Source organism: Quercus robur, chromosome 8, assembly GCF_932294415.1.
Source record: "Quercus robur chromosome 8, dhQueRobu3.1, whole genome shotgun sequence".
Lineage (NCBI taxonomy): Eukaryota > Viridiplantae > Streptophyta > Magnoliopsida > Fagales > Fagaceae > Quercus > Quercus robur.
The window spans coordinates 25,591,157-25,601,329 of NC_065541.1; the positions used below are offsets into that span (position 1 = coordinate 25,591,157).

The 10,173-nt window shown below is 34.5% G+C and overlaps 1 long non-coding RNA gene across 1 annotated transcript; it reads left to right on the top strand.

Moving 5' to 3' along the window:
* The first annotated feature begins 439 nt into the window (after positions 1-439).
* Positions 440-3,157, top strand: LOC126695096 (uncharacterized). The gene is made up of 4 exons (XR_007645967.1): positions 440-680; positions 1,398-1,501; positions 2,511-2,553; positions 2,701-3,157. It is a non-coding gene; the product is annotated as an uncharacterized LOC126695096 (long non-coding RNA).
* The last annotated feature ends 7,016 nt before the right edge of the window (positions 3,158-10,173 follow it).

Here is a 10,173-nt window from a genome sequence, read left to right on the forward strand (position 1 = left end):
AGGAGGGTTTTTTTTAGTATAATAAAAAAGTAGAAAAAATATTTAATTATAAACCAATATTGATTATTTAATTCACATTAGAAAAAAAAAATTATCAAAAAAAGTATTGCATACTATAGTCATAATTATTTAATCTAACAAATTAATCATAGACCAATGTTGCAAGTCCATTTTCAAATAGGGGTAAATTTGTCTATTTAAATCATTTCCTCTCTTCTCCCTCCTAATTTTTAAAACATCCAAACAAGAGGAAGGGCTAATTACTCCCTTCCCTCTTACTAATTTTAAAAACATCCAAATAAGGTGGAGGATAACCATTCCCCTCTACTCTCCTTCCCACTACTCTCCTCCTCTCTACTCCCCTCTACTCTCCTCCCTCTCTAAAACTTCCAAACAGGCCATAAAGGAATCTAAAGAAATCTAAATTTAAGAGAACAAACAAAAAAAAGTTACTAGTACAACAACCAAACTAAAGTTCAGCCAAAAAGAAAAAAAAAAACCCAGACACCCGTGAGCAAACTTCTCTTCAAAAGAAAAAAAATAAAACCCATACACCCATAAAAAAAAAAACCGAGATACCCAGCAGCAAACATGAAGAAGATGAAAGAGACAAAGGAAGAGAAAACAAAAAACGAACCTTCAATGAACACACCAAGTTTATTGCCAACACCAGTTGATGAGTAAGCCAACTAATGAGTGTTTTTTTTAGAATCAAGATAGATAGAGTCAGAGAGTAAGTGTTTTTTTTGTTCATTCTTTTTTCTTTCTTTTCTTATTTGTCTCTTTTTTCTGCCTTTTGTAATCTTTTCTTCTGTAAGCTAAACATTTCTGCCGTTTGTAATCTTTTCTTCTGCAAGCTAAAGATTTGGTGATGGTCTGATGGGATTAGCCTTCATGTCACATTGTCACTTCAGCTTTTTTCTGTGTGAGAAACGGGCCTTCATGGCCTGATGGGATTTGGTGATGGCCGTTTGAAATCTTCTTCTATTTTTTTTTTTTTTTTGGGTGAGAAACAGGCCTCTGTGAGAAACGGGCTTTCATGGCCTATTGGGATTTGGTGATGGCTGTTTGTAAATTTTTTTTCTCAAATAAAAAAGTAATATTATATAATATATTATTATTATTTGGGGGCCCTCTTAGAAGTGGGGCCTTAGGCGGTGGCCTAAATGGCCTATAACTTCAACCGGCCCTGTTCCTACATGTTGTATACCTGAGATACACTAGTTTTTGCTTTGCAATGCTATTATAATGAAATGCCAGTGTTAATCCTTAATCTGTATGCTTTTAATAACTACGCATTGTTTGAAAGGCATCAATTTAACTATTATTATGGTTGGATTTTTGTTATTGGTACTTTGTTTGGTAACTGATATTTGGTTGTTTGTTCTTCCATTCAGGGTATTACATTTGAGCTAGATGAAGAGATGGCTGCAAATGATGATGACCGAGAAGCATTACAGGACATAATAAACAACACCAAGATGACCGAGAAGCATTAGAGGTACCCTACTAGTGCTGTTTATTATTACATTCTTCATGTTGTAATTTTCTGAGCTGAAAGTTTATCTGATGAGGTTCCATTGAGATGGTTATTGTCATGCTGCCACTTTTTTATATTGTATTGTACTGAATGTAGTTTTTTATTTTAGATATGTCCTTTGTTGACTTGTTCAGGTTGTATATTTGAGTAGTTGAAGATTGTTGCAAAATTATTACCATTTCGTAATTGGCTTTTTTATTTTTTTGCAAATCATTGTTGTAGTTTTTTAGTGATTTATCTAATTATAAAAAAGTTCACAGTGGGAAATTTTTTAGTTTATCTTTGTCATCCAGAAAGATTTGCTGAGTATGGTTGACCTTGACGATATTTTTTCTGTTTTATTTTAGATTTATTTTTTCTTTTGGATGTTTTAAACATATCATTGGCTGTCTTGGAGGGTATTGCAGGGAACTATCTATTCATTCTGTTAACTTGAGCAGCACATCGGCTCAGCAATACATCATGGGTCTTCTTAAAGTAATAGAAGGATTACCATCTAATTATTTTTATTAAGCAAATCCCAATGACATATTAAACGTATAAGTGGGGAAAAAAATCCTTTAGCTGTCAACTCTTCCTTTCTTAGGCTCAATAATTAGTTCTTAGGGACAGTAAGAGATATTTATTAGACCCATTTTTCCATGTCAATAACTTTTCATCACACATGTCACTGTCAAGGAGATGCCTGTACATAGTTGAGGCCCATAGGTGGAGAAACATTTGATATTAAAGGACAATTTGATCAATAAGAACACCTCTGTTGTAATCTTGATAACCAATTTATTTTTTAGCACATTTGGAAATCATTTACTCAGCTTTCAGATTTTAGTTTATGATCACATTGTTGGGCTATATCCACAAATCTGTAATTGGTCCTTCCCATGCTTGCTTAAGAATTTATTGAAAAATTTGGTAAAGTTTTTAGTTTATGTAGCATTTTATCTAATGGTTGACTATTAATTTCATGCAGATATATAATACCAACTATTTCACCATCAAGAGTTGATCCATTGGTAACGAGTTATTATTACATTACATATGTTACCTTTCTTTTCTTTTCTTTTTTCATTGTTATTTTTTCAAGATATACTTTTTTTGTTTTTTTCCCTTTCTTTAATATATAAGTAACTGTTTTGAGATAGTTTTACCTTTTTGTGCAGATAGGAGATGAGAAGTCTTATGAAATTCTTTGCAAAGCATTTGATTGTGAAGCTGAAGCTATCTTCGAGGTGACATTTTATCCTTAGTACATGAAGTATTTGTAAATTAGTTGCAACCTTATAACTAAGGTTGTCACGTAGATATAGAAATTTAAAATATGGAATAAGATGCATGTGTGATATCATGCAGGTATCTTGACATAAATATTGGAGCTTGAAATTTGATATATTAGTACAATCACATGAAAAGAAGTAACTAATTGTTTGATCTAAGGTTTCATATTTGATTTGCATTATTGGTGTGCAGTTAAACATCAATGCTAAACAAGTGAAGAAATTGGTACTTATTTCTTGGACATTTTTCCTCCATATAAGAACCTGAATAAGTTCTTAGTAAATTTTTAGAAAAAAATTATTTCCTATAATCATTAAAGCATGTTGAGGAAGAGAGAAAAGATGAGAGTAGGGGGCGGGGGGGTTGTTGATGGCAATATCAGTGGCACTGGGGTTATTGGGATGGCATGCATAGAACTTGTTCTGAAATCACATATTTCGGACTGTACTGCCTGGTATGACTGAAATATGTTGTACTGAATCACCATATGGGTATGGTAACCCTTTGGAATGTACTATAAATACCACGTTGTTTTGAATCTTTTGGCTTGTTTTCCTGTTTCGACCTATTTCAGATTGGTATAGGATAAAACAGGGCTTTTAAAAAAATTTCCAAGGTGTAAGACAGTCCGTAATCATGACTACCTAATGGTCCTTGCTTGATTATTTGTACTTTATTGGATTGGATTGGAAAATGTAAGCATTTCTTAGAAATTCAGAAGAATTTTTTAACGGCGCAACTTGCAAGTGGGAGGTTCTTCTTTGCTATGTGGCTATAAAAGATCTTGTTCAAAGAAATGTCGTTGTGCCGAGATGCTTTTGCTTATGGTGAGAAGCCACTATTCTTTTTATATAATTGTTAGCATATTGAAGACGGTGCACATACAACAGCTCCATTTGTTTGAGAATGAAGCTGCCTTTTCTTTGGCAAGTCAAAATCTGCTGTGGCATGACGCTGCCACCCCTTCTTGTCATGCCAATAGTAATTGCTGAGTGTGATGCTTCTTACTTTTACATAGAATAAATGTACTTTGGGAGACTATGCCATATTGTTAAGCATGAACTTGTAACTCACTTGTTAAGTCACACATCTTCTTCATTCTCTTTTCTTGATTGCATATAGTAGTATATTGAGTGCAATGTACTATGGTTTCTTGTAGGATGACTTTGGCTTAAACAATTGGGGTGCTGTCATTGGGACTTTCATTCACATGGCCAATGCATCATTTTCTAAGGTTGAAGTTACTACAAACAGCAACATAGAGCTACAATAGGTGGTACCATGGTTGCCGCTAGTAACTTTAAACCTTTTTTGGTCTCTCTCTTACTTACGGCTTTGAAGTAAAGAAGAGATCGATTGCAAGCCAATGTCCCAAAGATGGTGATGTTGGATGGGGATTATGACATTGCTTCGACTTTTTCCTTCACCTCCTTTCTTGTTTTCTTTTTTTATCTGATTGTCTTGTATTAAGCTCCAAGCTTTGAAAGTTTGAACTAGTTTTAGTGTGTAATAGGGGTTGCTGCCTTGGAGACACTTTCTCTTGTATTTCGCCTTTGTGGACAACCCACTTGTGTATAGAACAGCTGCTATTTAGTTGTATTGGGGCCACTTTGAGTTTGTACCATCATGGTTAGTTGACACAATTTGCATTTTGTACAAAACAAACATATATGATATTTGGATGTAAATTTTGTATTTTAGAATGAAAAAAAGATTTGTACCTCAAGGATGTATATGGTTTGTAATTTGTACCATGAGAATGACTTAGTACCTTTCTTTGATAAGCTATGAATATGTTTTTGTTGTGAAAACAACCCCAATATGGTCATGAATGCTTTGATATGTTGAAGAAAGCTTGCTTGAAAAGGTCATGTGCACCTTGTGGCTGAGTAGCATAGCTTTGATAAATTGTACACACTTAGTCTCTTGAGAATGACTCGTGTTTGATTGGATATGTTGTGAATATATCTTTGCCTTTGCAAGGATTAGTAGACATGTTGCTTGGGTTGTTATGCCTTTGTGGATAGGTTTTGGCTAAGCGCAGGTCTTGCTGTTTGTGCACCATTTTTCAGTGTTATATTGACGGGAAGATTTGGTTTCACAAACAGTAACTCATATATATTGAAACTTGACTTGCTGCTTGGTAGTTGACTTATACTCAACATGTATTAGATTGCTACTTCGTTAGTTTCAAGAAGTCCCCACATATGACCTGCATTTTAAAGGCATTGTGGCTCATGGTGCACTTGTTTGTCACCGTTTCATAGGGCGATTGCATTCTCACACACAATGACTCATAGAATGCATAGGCTTGCTATTTTCTTGAGAAGTTTATCCTTGTGTATAGTGAATTATCATGTGGCAATGAGGTAGTGATTTGTTGCGTTGACTTTCCTATATTTTTTAAGGATGGTTATGTCCCCACATGTAGTGGATCATCGTGCTTGAACTATAAGAAACTTTTGGCTTTCCCTACCTTGTTAAGGGCATTGCACCCTCACAAATAGCGGTTTTGCCATGTATGAATAATATGACATCTTATTGACTTCCTAATCATTCGGTAGGCTTACCTTTGAGGATGCATTGGCTTTCCTACCTTGTTAAGGGCTAATTATGCCCTCGCAAGTAGGGGTATCACCATAGTGAAACGTCTCATTGGCTTCCAAACCATTTGATAGGCGTACCATTGAAAGAGTATGTGCTTGGCTTTCCCTACCTTATTAAGAGTATTTTCACCCTTGCACGTAGAGGTTTTACCGTAAAAAAATTTATAGGATTTCTTGCCACTTCGTAAGGTTTTCTATTAGGAGAAAGCATTGGTTTTCCCTACTTTATTAAAGGTATTGCACCTTCACATGTAGGGGACTCACCATGCTTGGATAACATGATAGTTTATCGACTTCCTAATGTTTCATAGGGCATGCCTCGAAAAATTGGTATGAGCAAGATGTAATGTTGTCGCTTATGACCTTTTGCAAGATGTCGAAGCGACGAATGATATGCTCCTTGATGGAGTTGGCTATGGTCACTCCCATGCTTTCTTGAGTGTAATTGCTTCCACCCACTTAAAGAACCCTTACCCTAATACCCAATTGGACCTGTTCTGTAATGACAATCTTTCATTTTCAATGCACGGCTCCCAGTACGTGATTAACCAATCAATGCACCGATCCAAGTACGTGACTAACCACCAACTTGAGAAGGATGTTGGTTGCAAAGTTCTTCAATTCATCAACACGATGAAGATCACAAAGTTCCTTGGTTACAAAACCTACAGCGTACAAACACAACAACTTCTTCAAAAGAAAGATGAACTAGGGCATATGTCTCTAGTCACAATATGCTTGTGAAAAACTTTTGCATTAAGTTGCATCCACTTTCATCAGTTGTGATGGCCCTTAAAATAATCCTTATATATGTTTAGGGTTGTGAGAAAAGAAAGTCTAAACATGTATACACAGATATGTGTGAAATCAAATCTGAAAAACTGATTTTTGTAAATCTCGATAGATAGGTTATCTATCGAGCAGCTGTCGAGCATCGGGTTGAAGATCCCTTTTAAACTTCAATAGATATTATCTGTCGAGCTAGCTGTCGAGTTTTAAAATATAGCACTTCTTTACTCGATTCTTGGATAGATTTGCATGGCTTTAACACTTAGACTTGAACTCTTGTTCCTTAAAGTATTAAACACATCCTATATCTACCAAATTACAAGTAAAGTGCGTTTTGTCAAAGGATTAGTCAATTCTAAATAACACATGTTTCTAACATGATTCATGTATGTCTTAACACTTTTCTTGCTTGGCTTTTAACTTTGAGACAATGATAGACTAGACTTTAAAGATGTCGGTATAGGGGTGTTGCATCCCTAGCACAACATCTAGAATAAGGTCTAGTAAAGCATTCTTCAAAGGCGTGCGCAAACCTTCCTTATTAGCGGGCTTAGTTGTGGATTTCAATTGCTAGAGTTGAGTGACAATAACAATTTTCTTGAGGATGGCAACATGGCACTTCCCTTTTCAAGTATAATCTCGAATTCGAGTATGGCAAAGTTGTTGGCATGACTTGGAATGCATGCTAATGTCACGGCTTCAAATGTATGAACATGTCACGGCTTGATGTGCGTGGATCTTTGGATGTGTGAGCATGTCATGGCTTGGAGTGAATGAGTATTTCAAGGCTTTGGTGAGGGGCATTGATTTTGGATCTCCTTCATTGTTGGGTGCTTCAAGAAGATTTTCATTTTGCCCCCAATGCAAATGCGATTTACATTAGTAAACAAAAGTCACGGCAAAGCGGAGTAGCATACATGAATTATAGAAAATAAGCATGCGTTGGTGCTAGTATATTGCTTGTATGACTTCAAGACTTAGCGTATGGAATGTCGCTACCTCAAGGCTTGGTATATGGGATATCTAATGACTTGCGGTGGGCCATATAGATATGACCTTTAACTATTTGGTGAAGCCTTCATTTAGCAATGATGCCAAAATTATTCAGCTGCGAAGGGTCACACATAGTGGCAATTATACTTGTCCCAAAATGAGTCAATCACCTGCGGCAACCCAATACGCTTAGTGCTAACCCAACAACAATACAACTCAACAATAAAGGAGACATATGTTGGAGATGTTGAGGAAGAGATTTTAGCCATTGTCTTTGGGGTTCTTGGGCTAAAATTTATGTTTAGAGCTTTGCTTTGTTGATTATTGGCCGGAGCCTTCCTTCCCTTCACGGTCGGACTATCAGCTCACCACTTTTGGATTTTCAAGCTACAACAAAAATGTTCACAAATATTATGTAAAGCAAGGGATGTAGGATATTCATCCATAAGAATAATAGCTAAAAGAGAATATAAATGAGTGGAAGAAAATTCTTCCCTTCAATAAGAAAGTTGATTTCCATATGTCCTCAAAATCCTTCACTTCTTGGATGGCTTCCGGAGGTTGGAGCGATTTCGTCACCCATTTTTAAGCACTCACACATTTTGAAGCATCTCCAGGGGCTCAATGGGCTAAGGATAGACCTTTTTTCAGCTCAACTTCACAATCTAGCATGGCAAAGCATCATATGTTTTTCCTAGGAACGGCAAGTTGGTGTGAGAAACACCATCTCTTTGCTGGTTTCACATAGTTGGAGGCATCATTTCTCTTGTTCCTACTGCTTGACTCCCCAATGAAGTCGCCAAGATGTCAAGGACATTTTTGCGATAAGGCCCAAAAATGCAAGAATGGTCCAAATCTCCCCTTAGGTTCTTTAAAAGTGATTATTTGTGGAAAGTGTCAAGCCCAAAATTCACAATGTATAGCAAACAAAGGCTAATGGTTCTTTAACAAGAGAAAAATCAAAATGCCAATAACAAAAATGCTGAAAATGCATAGAAATATAGCAGATCCGAAACTTCAATCCACAGTTAGGAAGAAGAGGAAATTGAGAGAGGTTGTAAGGAAGAGAGCAAAGGTTCTCTTCTACCTATATTTCCACATCCAAGCTCTTTTGGGGTTCAAATTTGGGGTACAAGACCTCTTCCATGAGGTTCAGGTGTTACCAGTGTCCCTTGCCCACTTGGTAGCATGCATGCTGGACTCATGCAAAAGGTCCGATAAAATCGACCCATACCCTCTAAATCACACTTTCTCAATTTCCTTAATATGTCACATGGGCTTAAGTCATGCTTAAAAGAACAAAATATAATATCATATCATATTAAGCCCATAAGAAAGTCAGGCTCGACCAAATTGGGCTTGTAAAAAATGTGTCACGAAAATGGGTATCAACACCAGTTTGAGAAAATCTATGTATGCTAATTTTGCTATTTTCCTTAATCCCCCCAAACATGTTAGGGGTTTTTTTGTAACAGATAATTTAGTGGTGTCTTGTACCCGCTTGTTTACATTTCTTAGTTTTCTATGCATCCTTATTTACCCAAAAAAAAAAAAAAAAAAAAACACACACACAAATATGATCATATATACATTTTTTATATATCATATATACATTTTTTTTTTAATTTCTTTTTTGTTGTTGTTGTTGTAATCATTTTTTTTTCTTTTATAAAGACACACCATTTTATTAATTTGAAATAAAAGAAATTCATCATTTGAGACAGAGCATAATCTAAGAAACAAGAACTCTCATCAATCCAAGTAACATAATGCTCAACAATTAAAGTATGTTTAGTTAACAAAACATTAAATTAATATTTACAGTTTTTTTAAGAGAATATATACAATTAAATATATAATTGTAAAAAACCAAAAAAGTTATATACTATTACCTGAATAATAATAATATAAAAAATTAATATATAATAATTGGTACTTCTGAATAATTTGTGTTGAAAAATACATACAATTCTTTAGTTAATAGAGATGTGAAATATGAGACTATTTTTTTAATCTTAAATGATTTTTTAACACATATCATCCCTTATTAATTTATTGGTGAGTTTTTAGCTTATATTGATGGCCGTGTAATACACCTAGAGGAAGGGTATGCCATTAATCATTCTATTTTGAAAATGATTTGGAATGCTATATGTTTAGTTACATTTAGTTATTTTTATTTTCTAAATATAAGATGTTAAAACTTACAAAATTCTTTAAAATAAATTTGTTATATATTTTTTAACTAAATATTATTATTTCTAAACTTCTTACATATTTTATTTTATTTTTTATAATTTAAAATTAATAATTATTAATGAGGTCATTGGTTCAACCATCAATTTGACCCCAATCAGACTATAAAACCAAGAACCACTTCCTTTTTTGAACAGTTCAATTTAACTACGGCTATAGTTATAAGCCAATTACTAATTTTTTTTAATAAAAAAAAAATTAAAAATCTGATACGAACCGTGAGAACTATCCATGGTTTTCAAACTCAGGCAATAGGACTACAATTCGCACGATTTATTGACATTTTTTCATAGGCCGGTTTTTGGGTTAAAATAACCTCCTTGGCAGTTAGACCATCCAGTCCAATCTAGGTTTCACAACAATGTTTCATATAAACCAATCACTTTTCTTCACAAATCATAATCAACCATTTTGGGGTTGACAAAAAATTGTGACCACAGACGTTCTCATTAATAATTTGCCAACTACGGAGCACATACGAGAGCCCCATGGGTCTTGCCTATCACAGGAATCAACTTTTTTAATTCCTATATATATATATATATATATATATATAAAATAAATATAAAAAACTAGGAATAACTACGCATAATATAATTATGTATACAGCAAAAAAAATAAAGAAATAGAAAATCCAAAGGGAATGGAAAGCAGCGACTTTAAATTAACCCCAAAATATTACTTGAAGTAACGATCAAAGTAACACAAAAACTT